Source organism: Phocoena sinus, chromosome 8, assembly GCF_008692025.1.
Source record: "Phocoena sinus isolate mPhoSin1 chromosome 8, mPhoSin1.pri, whole genome shotgun sequence".
NCBI classification, from domain to species: Eukaryota; Metazoa; Chordata; class Mammalia; order Artiodactyla; family Phocoenidae; genus Phocoena; species Phocoena sinus.
Window position 1 is genome coordinate 59,247,835 of NC_045770.1, and position 14,742 is coordinate 59,262,576.

The 14,742-nt window shown below is 36.7% G+C and overlaps 1 protein-coding gene across 3 annotated transcripts in view; it reads left to right on the plus strand.

The window, feature by feature from the left end:
* The window catches only part of FCHSD2 (FCH and double SH3 domains 2), a 309,927-nt gene that overhangs the window by 176,720 nt on the left and 118,465 nt on the right, over positions 1-14,742 (plus strand). The window lies entirely within an intron of this gene.

Consider the following 14,742-nt stretch of genomic DNA (forward strand, 5'->3'; position numbering starts at 1 on the left):
AATGGGGGAGGAAAGGGGGGGAGGAGGCAAAGTTATGGAAGAACATATGGCACCAGAAATATTGCTGTGGCTTTTTTTTTTTCTTGCAAATGCAGTCTGCCATATGACATTGTATCCTACAGTTCCTAATTTCACTTATTAGTTCTAGTAGCTTTTTTGTGGATTCTTTACGGATTTCAGTGATCATGATCATGTCAAATCAAATATAGTTTACTTCTGTCTTTCTAATCCACAAGTCTTTTTATTTCTTGCCTTATAGCATTGGCTAGGATTCTTAGTATAGTGTTGAATAGAAGTGGTAAGAATGGACATGCTTGCCTTGTTCTGAGATCTTTTGGGGAAAGGAAAGTGAGAAAACTGACTTTCTAATTATTCTGGTAAAGTATACATAACATAAAATTTACTATTTTGACCACTTTTATATGTATAGTTTGGTGATGTTAAGTACATGCACAATGTTATGCAACCATGACCACTATCCACCTCCAGAACTTTTCAATCTTCTCAAACTGAAACTCCGTTCCTATTAAACAATGACTCCCCATTCTCTTCTGTAGCCCCCTGGAAACCACAATTCTACTTTCTGTCTCTACAAATTTGACTACTGTAGGTACCTCATATAAGCGGAATCATACAATGTTTGTCCTTTTGTGTTTGCTTTATTTCACTTACCATAATGTCTTTAGGTTCACCCATGTTATAGTACATGTCAGAATTTCATTCATTTTTAAGGCTGGACTTTTATTTTCTTTATTCTATATAGCATACAATTGTAAGTGCCTCTTTACCAAAGAAGTGAGATGAGTGCATTGTGAATCCTTGCTGCTGGGGATCTTAAAATTAGAAGTAGAACTAAGACCTCCACAAAAGTAACTACAATCTAAGAGCATGTAAAAGTAATAGCCATTATTTATTAAGCTTTTATTCTATACAGGCTTTACATTCATATTATCTCATTTAATCCTCAAGGCAACCCTATATGTGCATGAATACCTTCCTTCCAATTATGTGGTTCTATGAATGCAAATGGTTCAAATAGGTATAGGCCATCAGATCTCACTGGAATATAAGATTCCTGAGAGCAGGTTCTTTGTTTTGTTCCCTGTTTTATACCTAGCACCCCAAATTGGTGTTAAATGTATAAGGAGGGAGCAGTTGCAGTGGTCTTTCTTTGTGGAGGACCTTTCTTCATAGAAGAATTAGCATCTTAGGCCTTATGGGGAGTAGGATGTATGGTGGCAGAGAATGTGATTTCACAGGAATGGACTCAAATGAGCAGGGGAGTGAAAGTGATACACAGCAGAAATCACTGGTTCCATTGCTCTTGGGGAGAGGCATGAGAATACTTGGTAAGAATGCTAGCAATAGAGGTTTTTTTTGTGGTTGTTGTTTTATTTTTTATACAGCAGGTTCTTATTAGTTATCTATTTTACACATATTAGTGTATACATGTCAATCCCAATCTCCCAATTCATCCCACCACCACCACCATACCCATCACTTTCCCCCCTTGGTGTCTACCTGTTTGTTCTCTACATCTGTGTCTCTGTTACTGCCTTTCAAACCAGTTCATCTTTACCATTTTTCTAGATTCCACATATATAAGTTAATATACGATATTTGTTTATCTCTTTCTGACTTATTTCACTCTATATGACAGACTCTAGGTCCATCCACCTCAGTACAAATAACTCAATTTCATTTCTTTTTATGGCTGAGTAATATTCCATTGTATATATATGCCACATCTTCTTTATCCATTCATCTGTTGATGGACACTTGGGGTGCTTCCGTGTCCTGGCTATTGTAAATAATGCTGCAATGAACATTGTTGTACATGTCTCTTTTTGAATTATGGTTTTCTCAGGGTATATGTCCAGTAGTGGGATTGCTGGGTCATGTGGTAGTTCTATTTTTAGTTTTTTAAGGAACCTCCATACTGTTCTCCACAGTGGCTGTATCAATTTACATTCCCACCAACAGTGCTAGAGGGTTCCTTTTTCTCCACACCCTCTCCAGCACTTATTGTTTGTAGATTTTCTGATGATGCCCATTCTAACCAGTGCGAGGTGATACCTCATTGTAGTTTTGATTTTCATTTCTTTAATAATTAGTGATGTTGAGCAGCTTTTCATTTGCCTCTTGGCCATCTGTATGTCTTCTTTGAGAGATGTCTATCTAGGTCTTCTGTCCATTTTTTGATTGGGTTGTTTGTTGTTTTAATATTGAGCTGCATGAGCTGTTCATATATTTTGGAGATTAATCCTTTGTCTGTTGATTTGTTTGCAAATATTTTCTCCTATTCTGAGGGTTGTCTTTTTGTCTTGTTTATAGTTTCCTTTGCTGTGCAAAAGCTTTTAAGTTTCATTAGGGCCCATTTGTTTATTTTTGTTTTTATTTCCATTACTCTAGGAGGTGGGTCAAAAGAAATCTTGCTGTGATTTCTGTCAAAGAGTGTTCTTCCTGTGTTTTCCTCTAAGCGTTTTACAGTGTCTGGTCTTACATTTGGGTCTTTAATCCATTTTGAGTTTATTTTTGTGTATGGTGTTAGGGAGTGTTCTAATTTCATTGTTTTACATGTAGCTGTCCAGTTTTCCCAGCACCACTTATTGAAGAGACTATCTTTTCTCTATTGTTATATCATTGCCTCCTTTGTCATAGATTAATTGACCATAGGTGCGTGAGTTTATCTCTGGGCTTTCTATCCTGTTCCATTGATCTATATTTCTGTTTTTGTGCCAGTACCATATTGTCTTGATTACTGTAGCTTTGTAGTATAGTGTGAAGTCAGTGAGTCTGATTACTCCAGCTCCGTTTTTTTCCCTCAACATTGCTTTGGCTGCAATAGAGTTTTTTTAATGAAGCTGAAAAACTTTGACCTTGGGAAAAAATTCTAAAATGACTTTAAAGTAGCTCTTTTTAAAAATTTTAACCAAACAGATTAGAATGTGAATATTTGACTATTTATTATCTTAGCTTTTTATGCAGTTTTCTATGAAGTATTATATTTTTCCATTAAATTTGATTTTTTTTTTTTTTTTAGTGTAAGGCCACTTTCATATGTTAGAAATGTTGAATTATTTTTGCTGACTGGAAATGTAGACTTCGGTTTTGATTGGTCTTCCTAGATTCTGTAACATATTTACTGTTGGTTAAAAACTTGAGGTAGTGGACATTGATGGTATTAGCTTTGGGGCTAAGAAAAGAAGTGATATGTGAACAGACAAAATCTTCAACATTCTTAGCCATTTATAGCTTTAGAAAGTTTTCTTTTTTGGTCAGTCATTTATCAAGACCTTTCCCTATTGTCTTTCCTTTTCAAGCTATTTTGAAAAGGCACGTAGTATTCATTTTTCTGATATTCTGGTGGCTTTTGATTCTGATTCTCATGCTGATGTAATTATGTCACAGAATATAATAGAGATTATATTCTGTCCCTGAGGTACTTAGTCACAGTTTAAACACCTGCCCACAGACAGGTGTTTTTCTGAACGTAGTGCCCTATTCCTGTGTTTGAGGGTCAGGCCTCACTTGTGTGCACTTGGTGATGTTTTACCTAGTGTAGCCAATGTGTAGGTTTTAAGTTTCATTCAGGAAAGCATTTAAACTTAAACGTTGTATTTCTTTATCACAAATAACATGCATAGAGTTTGCTGAACTCCATTTTCAGACATGACTTTATAATATCTGCCTTAAATGCATGTCAGGTCATTTTAATAGTTTTCTTATTAAATCAGTCAATTGACACATACCTTGTTTTCTTGATTCTAAGGTTCAGGTTTTTAAAGAATCTTTTAATGTTTTCAAATCAGTGATACTTCTTATATTCTGTGGTTTCTTAAAGAAAAAGGAAGATAATTCTTCCTGAATTTCCAATTCGTACAAGGCACAGAGGAAGAAGTTAAAAAAAAAGTGAATAAACACTCTACCCTCAAAAAATTAAGACAAAAAGACTGGTCTTTGTCTCTTTCTTTCTGTCTCTCTTTGTGTTTCTCTCAGACACACTTTTGAAAGTTAACTGACCATACAAGGTGGTAAAACCTAGATGCCAGTCACCTTTTGTGCATAATCCATTAATCTGCTTTTTATTCGCAAGATAAACATTGCAAAGCCAAATGAAATGAAATGATTATGATGTGATCCAAGGAGTAATTCCGTAGATGAAGGTGTAATAAGCACTGGGATGCAGTTTATTCTCTCATAACATTTTGAACGGAATAAGTAGACTATTACTGTTGTATTTAATGTTCTGCACCAGAAAGTTCAAGTATTAACTTTAACAAGTGAGAATGAGGCTAAGTGGTATTCCAGGTGTGCTATTTGATATTGATCTTAAAAGCTGATAATAGGTAGCATATATATATTAATATATACACATATACATACATACACACACACGTGTGTAATAAAAATCATGTTTTTCATGTAAGATGAATCCTTGGACGAAACCTTAAAGTCATTATCCATCGATTTTATTTATTTATTTATTTATTTATTTATTTATTTATTTATTTATTTATTTATTTTATTTCGGTTGCACCAGGTCTTTGTTGCAGCTCACCAGCTCCTTAGTTGTGGTACACAGGCTCCTTAGTTGCAGCATGTGAACTGTTAGTTGCAGCGTGCTTGTGGGACCTAGTTCCCTGACCAGGGATCGAACCTGAGCCCCCTGCATTGGAAGCGTGGAGTTTTATCCACTGTGCCACCAGGGAAGTCCCACCCATCAATTTTTTTTTTTTTTTTTTTTTTTTTTTTGTGGTACGTGGGCCTCTCACTGTTGTGGCCTCTCCCGTTGCGGAGCACAGGCTCCGGACGCGCAGGCTCAGCGGCCATGGCTCACGGGCCCAGCTGCTCCACGGCATGTGGAATCTTCCCGGACCGGGGCATGAACCCATGTCCCCTGCATTGGCAGGCGGACTCTCACCAACTGCGCCACCAGGGAAGCCCCCACCCATCAATTTTTGAAGGGAAAACTAGCTGGTCTTGGTCTTTGCTTTTGTAGCAACATCTTTTAACATTACTATTATAAAACCATTAAAGCGCCAAGGAGAAGTAGTGGTCAGAGGATGAATCTCAGGTACATAGAAGCACAGCTGGATCCCTGGAGTGAAGGTGACTGGTCAGAAGCATTTTGACTTCTCCAAGCAGGCCTTATGTTCATGGAGTAGTTCATGGCCTTCAATACTGTCAGGAGCAGTAGAAAGTTTCAGGACTTTCTGGAATGCCATCGCAGCACTATTATTTAAGAAATCAGAATAAAGCCTCATTCAGGAAATGAAAATTTATCCTCTATCAGTATAGTTGGAGATAAATATTATTTGGCAAGAAGGGCTCCCATTCAGGAGGGAGCCCACTGAGAGACCTGTGCCACAGTTATTCTAATCCTACCTGTTGCGTTATGAGCCCTGATTGATCCTCATGTATTATCTTTCAGTGACAGACACATCAAGACATAACTACAAATAAGATAGCACATCTGAGAAGGTGACCCTCTGGAGAGGAATAACTCTTTCAGAACAAAAGCTTCAGGTCCACCTGAAGGTGTTTTCTAGGAAGCAGAATTATAAATAACAGTTTAAATCAAAAGACAGAGAGATTTCTCAGTGTTGCAAAGAGTATTGGGTTATATATCATGAAGTCTTTTTGTTTGTTCAAAAAGTAATTTTGGAACAACTACCCCATACCCTACCTAGAACCTTCAGTGGCTTCTTATTCCTCCAAAGGGAATGGGAGGAAAGTCAAGATAATTTAAAAGGCACTATGTGCTCTTTTCTTTTGCCAACTGTATTTTTTGAAATTCAGGTATAATTTGCATACCATAAAATTTACCATTCTAAAGTGTACAATTCAGTGGGTTTTACAACTACCACCCCACTATCTAAGTCTAGAACATTTTCATCACCCCAAGAAGAAACCCTGTACCCCATTAACAGTCACTCCCTGTTTTCCCTACCCACCAGCTTCTAGCAACCACTGATCTGCTTTCTGTCTCTGTGTTTGCTTTGTTCTGGATGTTTCATAGAAATAGAATCATGCAGTATGTGGCCATTTGTGTCTGGCTTCTTTCACTTAGTATAATGTTTTCAGGGTTCTTGCATGTTGTACCATGTATCAACATTTCATTCTTTCTATGCTGAATAATACTCCATTGCATGGCTATACCTTATCTCGTTTATCTTTTCATCAGTTGATGGACATTTGGGTTATTTCACTTTTTGACTCTTTGTCTATCTCTTTATCCTCATTTCATATTTCTGCCTTCTTCACTCTCTGCACTTCAGTAAGTGACTCTCTTTCTGTTCCTCAGTAGTAACAGGCTCTCTCCTATGTCAAGGTATTTGCACATGTTCTTCTCTCAGCCTAAAACTATCCTTCTCCTCACTCTCCCATTCACTTTCTTAACTCTTAATCATGTTTCACATCCCAGTTCAAATCTGTTTCTTTAGGGAAGCCTTCTCCAAACTATATCAGATTCCTCATTATATGTTCTCATAGCAGCAGATTTCTTTCCTTCCTAATATTCCTCCTAATTTGTAATTATATACTTGATTATGTTGTCCTTTTGCTTTCCTCTCCTACCCCTAGTATACTGTAAACCTCATGAAAGCAAAGTTGTGTCTGTTCTCTACTCATAATTGTATCCCTGGGGCCTAGCACACTACCTAGCATATGTGTGTGTGTGTGTGTGTGTGTGTGTGTGTGTGTGTATTTGTTGAATGTATTAATGCATGAATCTATTTCCAACTATTAAGGACATAAAAATGAGAAACGATCTGCCCATGTGGCGCTTACAGTGCAGAGTTAAGCAGGCAAGTAAATAATTATTTTGCAGTAAGAAATGCTATAATGGCACTGTGTACAAATATAATGAGACCAGAGGAAATAGGAGGAAAGTCAGGAAAGGTTTCATAGAGGTGTTTTTGGTTTTTTTCAAGTATTTATTTATTTGGCTACGCCAGGTCTTAGTTGTGGCATGTGGGATCTTTAGTTTGTGGCACGCGGGATCTTTTTTTTTTATTTGCGGCATGCGAGTTCTTAGTTGCAGCATGTGGGATCTAGTTCCCTGGCCAGGGATTGAACCCAGGCTCCCTGCATTGGGGGCATGGAGTCTTACCCACTGGACCACCAGGGAAGTCCCACACAGAGGTGTTTTTGAGTGAAACTTACTCTGTCTCATTTGGTAGAATGTAAGGCCTTGAAAGAAGGAAGTGTGTATTGTTTACTGTTGTGTTTTAGTCCATAGAAGAGTACTTAGTAAATATTTATACAGTTGAATCAAATTCAGTTTTCCTGGCAAACAGGCAAATTGAGAACATTCCAGATATAGAGACAAAAATAATTCCGGACTACAGAGATAAGTAGTTCAGCATCTGTACAGTATAGTGTATAGTGAGAGTGTAGGAAGAGATGGGGATGGGCTGTAGGAATAGCATGTGACTGGATTTATATGCCCTACTGAGAAGATTCTGTAGACCAGGGGTTCCCAACCCCCGGACCACAGACCAGTACCAGTCTGAACCGGGCCGCACAGCAGGAGGTGGGCGGCAGGCAAGCCAGCAAGTGAAGCTTCCTCTGTATTTACAGCCACTCCCCATCCGTCGCATCACCTGAGCTCCGCTTCCTGTCAGATCAGTGGAGGAGTTAGATTCTCATAGGAGCGTGAACCCTACTGTGAACTGAGCATTCACGGGATCTACATTGCTCATTCCTTATGAGAATCTAATGCCTGATGATCTGAGGTGGAGCTGAGGCAGTGATGCTAGCACTGGGGAGCGGCTGCAAATATAGATCATCATTAGCAGAGAGTTTGACTGCACAGAGACCATAATAAATCAATTGCTTACAGACTCATATCAAAACCCTATCAGTGAGTGGCAAGTGAAAACAAGCTCAGGGCTCCCACTGATTCTGCATTATGGTGAGTTGTATAATTATTTCATTATATATTACAATGTAATAATAATAGAAATAAAGTACACAATAAATGTAATGTGCTTGAATCATCCCGAAACCATCACCCCCACTCCCGTCCATGGAAAAATTGTTTTCCATGAAAATGGTCCCTGGTGCCAAAAAAAAAGTTGGGGACCACTGCTGTAGACAGTGGGGAGCTATTGAAGACTTTTGAAGCAAGAAGCAAAATGATCAAATTTACATGTTAGGAAGATGACAGCGTGTAAAAGATGGATACTAAAAGCAGGAATACAAATCAGGCCATTACTACATGACCTGGAGCCATGAGTTAAAAAGGATAAGAGGATAGATTCAGAAGTTACAAGGAGGATTCTGCTGCTGATGATGATAAAAGTTAACATTTATAGAGTGCTTACTATATGTCAGGAACTGTGCTAGACTCCAGATGAAAAGATAATGAATGACACAGCACTTGTCCTTGAGGAATGAGGACATATGTGTACCTTTAGAACATATACACAATGTGATAGAGCACGGAGCGGAAAGAATGACCAACCCAGTCTCAGGGAGTAAGGAAAACTTCTCAGAGATGGCAACATTTGTTTTGGGCCTTGAAGGATATATGGTGGGATTTTCCTCTTCAAAGAAGTATAATGGCATCTTAAACAGAGAGAAGAACCAGTGCAAAGGCAAGAAGAGTGCCTTCTCATCGGTGTGGTTGGAACATAAGATTAGAACCATCAACTAGTCATCCTTTATTCTGCACATATTCCACTGATATTTTGCATTTGTTCCTTTAAAATTAATCCTCTTGATTTCTGTTCCATCATTGGAGTCTTTGGAGATATAAGTATTTGAATCTTGATTCTGTCATTCATGATATTGACCATACTCTCCGTCTTTGTAGCATCCATAAACTTGATAAGCTTTCCTTCTATTTATTCCCCCAGAATTAGATAAAATCATTGAAATGGATAGAACCCTGTGGTTACTTGGTTAGTAAAGATCTACTTCCAAGTTTATCCCTGTCTCTTAATAAGCCACTGTTAATTCAACAACTGTGAAACCTGTTAGCTACACAGTTTTTTTCATCTAAGTTTTTTCAATCTTATTCACAATTAAGTATAATGTAACAATTAAAGGAGAGAAGTTTTGGAGCAAAGCAAATCTGATTTGACTCTTGACTTTATCACTTCATAGTTTTGTGACCTTGAGCAAATTATTTCCCTTTTATAAGTCTCAGTTAACTCATCTGTAAAGTGAGGTTGTTAAGTGTTCCATATTGCTTTTGGGAATATTATGTGAGGTAAATGTTTATTAAGTACTTGCTGCTTTGCCCAGAATATAGCAAGCACACAATACAGTGGAAAAGTAGAAGTCAGCTGTATCACTATTAATAAAGATAATTTTTTGTTTATTAATTTAAAAAATTATATTGTGTGTCTACTGTGTGCATAGTACTGTTCTGGATATTGGAGGTACATCTGTGAAAAAGACAAAATAATACTTAAAAGCACTTAATATATGCTCAACATTGATCTAAATTATTTACTCTCATTTACCTACCAACTCTCTATGGTAGGTACTCTCACTCTCCCTGTTTGTAGAAAACGTATGTAAGGCACAAAGAGGTTAAGTAACTTGCCCTGGTCACACAGGTAGGCAATAGTGACAGAGCTGGAATTTGAACCCAGACCAGCCTGGCTCCAGTGTGCTTTCTCTTAACCACCATGTAATACTGCCTCTCATCTGGAGTCACTTCCCCGATGCCTACTGAAATCAGGATATTCCATTTTTATGGCAGTTCTACAATCTAGCAGCTCTAATTATTATTAAATAAATTAATTAAATAAGAGGGTTTGTTATGATCTCATGTTGGTATGATTTTTGTTTTAACCTGTGCTGGTTCCTAGTGATTACCTTTGTCTTTTCAAATTATAGAGCTATTTATTTAATAGTCTTTTCCCAGAATTTGATAGGAAGTCACATTAAGCTTACTCCTCTCTAAATTTTTTAATATAATTAAAGCACATTTTTACCGGAAAAAAATTGCAAAGAGAAAAACTCAAAGTTTATGTCCTTAGTTGACAGTTGTTGAAGAAAAACATCTCAAAATATGAGTTTCTTTTATTTTTCCTGTTTTTTTTTTTTTTTACATTGACTATCAATAGCTAATACCAGTGGTTCTCAAACTTTTTGGTCTCAGAACCCCTTTCCACACTTAAAAATTAGTGAGGAACCAAAAAGCTTTTGTTTATATGAGTTTTACCTATTGATAGCTACTGTACTAGAAATTTTAAAACAGAAATTTTTAAGACACAAGAATAGACAAGTACAAATTTCATTAGCTGTTAGAGCAATTGCATCATCACATTACCTACTCTGGAAGACTTTATCATATATTTGTGAGAGAATGGTGAAAAAGGCAAATAATATTTTAGTATTTTTATGAAAATAATTTTGACCTCACACACCCCTAAAAGGGTCTCAGAGAATCCCCTCAGTGGTCCCTTGATTTCACCCTCAGAATTTATGCCTTATATTGATACTAAATAACATTTTTACTGCTTTTAGTGAGAAGAAACTCTAAGACTAAAATTGAAGGTCTGTAACAGTATTTCAATGGAATCCTTACGTTTCAATAATATTACTTGTTAAGGACTATCTGTGATTTAGATACTTTCAAGGATGCAGAGTTGAAACAGATACAGCTTCTTTCCTCAAAGAGCTTAGTCTCCTGAGGGAGAAACAGTATTTACAGGTCAAGTTGAAATACAGATTAGAAAGTGATAAGTGACATGCTGTGTATCTCAGAAAGTGAGCTCAGTATTGCAATTTATAAGTTAAGTTGCATAATTCCATAAAATAATGTTTGGCTCCTTATGATTCTCTTGACATAAGTGATTAAGTATAAACAAGAATTATAGCAAATTCAGAGATCTTTGTTTTGCATTTTGCTTAGATGGTACATTTAATAACTTACTCTGAAAGATTTGGGTATATAGAGAGCATGGAATATTGCTGTCATCAAGTCATTTAAGATTCAGTCTCAAAATTGTTCATTTCTGAACTACACATACTTTAAAAAAAAAAGTGCTTTAAAAAGCAACACTAAATACAGAGGAATACAATTCAAAATGACTTGCAAACACCTGGATTTGATATACTTGTAGAGCAGCTAACAATTAGGGCAGGCAGAGAACACATTTTTAACTGAACATTAAAAAAGAAAAGCAGGGCCAAAAGTTGCAATATTGAAGTTGGAAAGCATTCAATGTGATAAGTGCTAAGGCAGCCTCACATGTATTGTACAATACCTGCCCATCCCTAGGTCACCATAGGTTACCCCACTTTGCAACCAACCAATAGTATTTCAGATCAAAAGCATGGTGAATAAGAAGTGTGCCTCTCTCCCCAAGCACAATTTACTCTGTGTACCTTCAGCCCTAAATTTCTGGCTCAGCTTTCTTACATCTGGGAATTCTTTTTATTACAGCCTTTCTTTACTTGCATCCTTTAAACCATAAGATTCTTTATTATTCTCTCTCCCTATCTTATACCTTCCCCCCACATCCACCCCTAACATTATCCAAGCAGAGGCAACTTTTTGGTGGCTTACAGAAGGGATGCTATTTTACTAGAAATCTTTGTAACTGTAAAAGAAATAGGGATGGCAAATAGGTTTCAGTTAATTGCCAATTGTAATAAATTAGTAGTGGCTGCTTGGAATGCTGTGCCAAGAAGTTATCTGAGACTGCTAGGCTCAAGTGCCATGATCCATTAGCAGTTTCTGTTGTGGGCATGAGAGGAGCAAATGCCAGCACATTGGCCTCATATTTGATGTCCCCAACCTAGTAAATCTCTGCTTTGGACCCATTTAAATCTATAGGAACAGCAAATTAAAACATACATATTCCATATTAATATGTATTTGAACTATGTAGTTTTTATCCTCTATGTCTGTCCTGTTTAAAATATCTTCCTCAAAGTCAGACTGAGGTCAGTGCATTAAATATCTGATGTAGCTTGATGACAGCAAAGCAAAAAACAAAAAAACACCCCCAGAAACAGAATCAGAGGAACTCAAATTGTAGTTCTGCCTCTACCAATCAGCGTATGACTTATCTAACCTGTCTGGATCTCAGCTGAACCAGTTTCTGACATACAATATTAAATGCTTTTATTGCTCCCTTCGAAAAACACAGGAAGCTATTGGGAGCAGATGCTGTGAAATGGCTATCTTTGAAGTTTATTGAAATCAGGCTTACCCTGTGTGGAGACTTGTCATTTAGCGTGACACTTGACTAAATATAGGAGCAGATCTTAAATTGATAGTCTAGATTGTTAATCTCAGAACGGACCAAGCCTCTGTGTTGAACAAAGACTGTAGAATATATGAAGTAGAAGAGAAAGATGACCGTTAAACCAGGATTAAAATTTCTGAAATGGGTAAAGAGTATTGATAGAACCTTAGAAACATCTAGGCTTGCAATCCCTTTGGCTAGTGCCCCACCCACTCACCCTCCAGATTCTAGTATTTAGAGAGACGCATGGCATACATGCACACACGAAGTATTACTTGTGAGTGTGTGTCATATTCTTTAGGTGTGTCAAAGGAGGAAAGTAATTGAGAGACTGATCTAGTCCAGTGCTCGTATTTCCGTAGATGGAAACAGGTCAGGTATTTTGATAGACTAGAATATTCTATTCTGAAACAAGATTTTGGATTTTTGTTTTGTTTTGTTTTCAGCTTAAAAAATCTGCTTCTTAGGAATATTTGGTTAAAATAGATGATTTTTTTTTCTTAAATCTGATCAGTTTTAAGTGAGTATAGGTAAAAGTTAGGGAGGAGATGAGACCTTTCTCTGAATGTGGGTTTTTAATAAAAGGAGAATGTAGAATTGATGAACTTGGAACAGAAACTGATCAATGTGGGAATATATTGATATATAAAGAATACCCAGTTATTAGATTTTGTCCCACAGTGTTTATTTACATGAAGTCCAACAACTGTTTTAGAACTTTTCATTCTGCTTTTGTATTCTGCTCCTTAGCTCCAAAGGTTCGCCTATGACAGCTTAAAGCAAGCCATTTTCCCCCTTTGTAAAATAGTACTAAAGTGTGCAGGTGAAATAACGCCAAAATCTTTAAGATTACAGCAGAGTACTTTAAAGTAGTTAAATGGTAAAAATATGGTAAGGTGTGTGTGTGTATATACATATATATATATAGATTTTACATATATATATACATTTATCACTCAGTTTTTAAAAGGTTAATTTTTATGTTGTTATTTTAAATAATTTATATTTGTATCATTCCAAACTTATAGAAAAATCGCAAGTACAGTAAAAACTAAGGAATCCCTTTTACTTGGATTCCTCCATTGATGTTTTCATAATTTTCTCCCTCTCCTTTAACATGTGTATGTATGTACGTATATGTTTGTGTGTGTATCCATTGTCATTATTCTTTTTCTGATCCATTTGAGAGCAAATTGCAGACATAATGCCCTGTCACTTCTAAATGCTCCAGAATTTTTTTACCCCAAATAAAGCTACTCTCCTACCTAACTATCCAAACCTACAACCATCCATATCAGGAAATCATCATTAATACAGCACTACCATCCAATTCACAGACATAACACAAATTTTACCAATGTTCCAACAATATCTTTTTTTGATTTCTGATATGAGATTCAATCCAGGACCATTTGTTCCATTTAGTTATCATGTCTCTTTAGTCTCCTTCATTCTGGAAGAGTTCCTCCATTTATTCCTGTATTTCATGACTGACAGTTTAAAGAGAATAGACCTTTGATTCTGTAGGTTGTCCCTCAAGCTGGGCTTGTCCCGTATTGCTACATGTCCAATCTCAGGTCATGCATTCTTGACAAAAATACCTCAGAAATGATGCTGTGCTCTTCTTAGTATGTCATATCAAGAGGCCCGTGATATCAACCTGTCCTACCACTGATCATGTTAATCTTAGTCACTTAGTCGATTTGTTGTCTGCTAGGTTTTCTGCATTATAAAGTCATCATTCTTTCCTATGCAGTGGTAAATATTTTGGGAGGAAACTATGCCAACATCCTATTCCTCATCAAACCCCTATCCACCAGTCTTAGCACACGTTGAATCAACCTTCCTGAATCAACCACTTTTATGATGGTTGCCAAATATTGAAATATCTTCATCATTTCTTCTACATTTGTTAGTTGTCACTCTACCATACGGAAGAAGTTTCTGTTCTTATTTATTTGTTTGTTTATATCATAGTGATGGATTTCTATTTTATTCAATGGATTGAAATTTGTTGCTCTTATTATTTATTATCACGCTCAAATTGCTCCATACTTGACCAATAGGAGTCTCTTCAAGCTGGCTCCTGCCCTTCACACATGTCCCTATCATTCTCTGAGCATTTCTGGTGAAAGATGCTCCAGGCTTGTCATTTGCTTTCCTTGCCCCAATTCTGAAATCAACTGTTTCCTCAAGAACTCCTATTTTATTTTAGTGGAAGGTAATATTTAGAAACTAAATTCTGGGTAATTGGTATGCTCATTGCTTCTGGGTATTATTGCTTCTTGTCCCTCTCAGTGAACAGAGCTAGGAAGTATAGACAGATACACATACATACAGCTACACCTATTTCTATATCTATCCGTGTGTGTGTGTGTGTGTGTGTGTGTGTGTGTAAACATAAACTCACATTGAGATGTCCAATTCCAATCCAATACCTCAGGATTCTTTCTAACCTTCCCCTTATCTATATTTGTATGCAAATGCCTTCTTTGACAGAAATTTGGCTCCCATTATCCTCAAT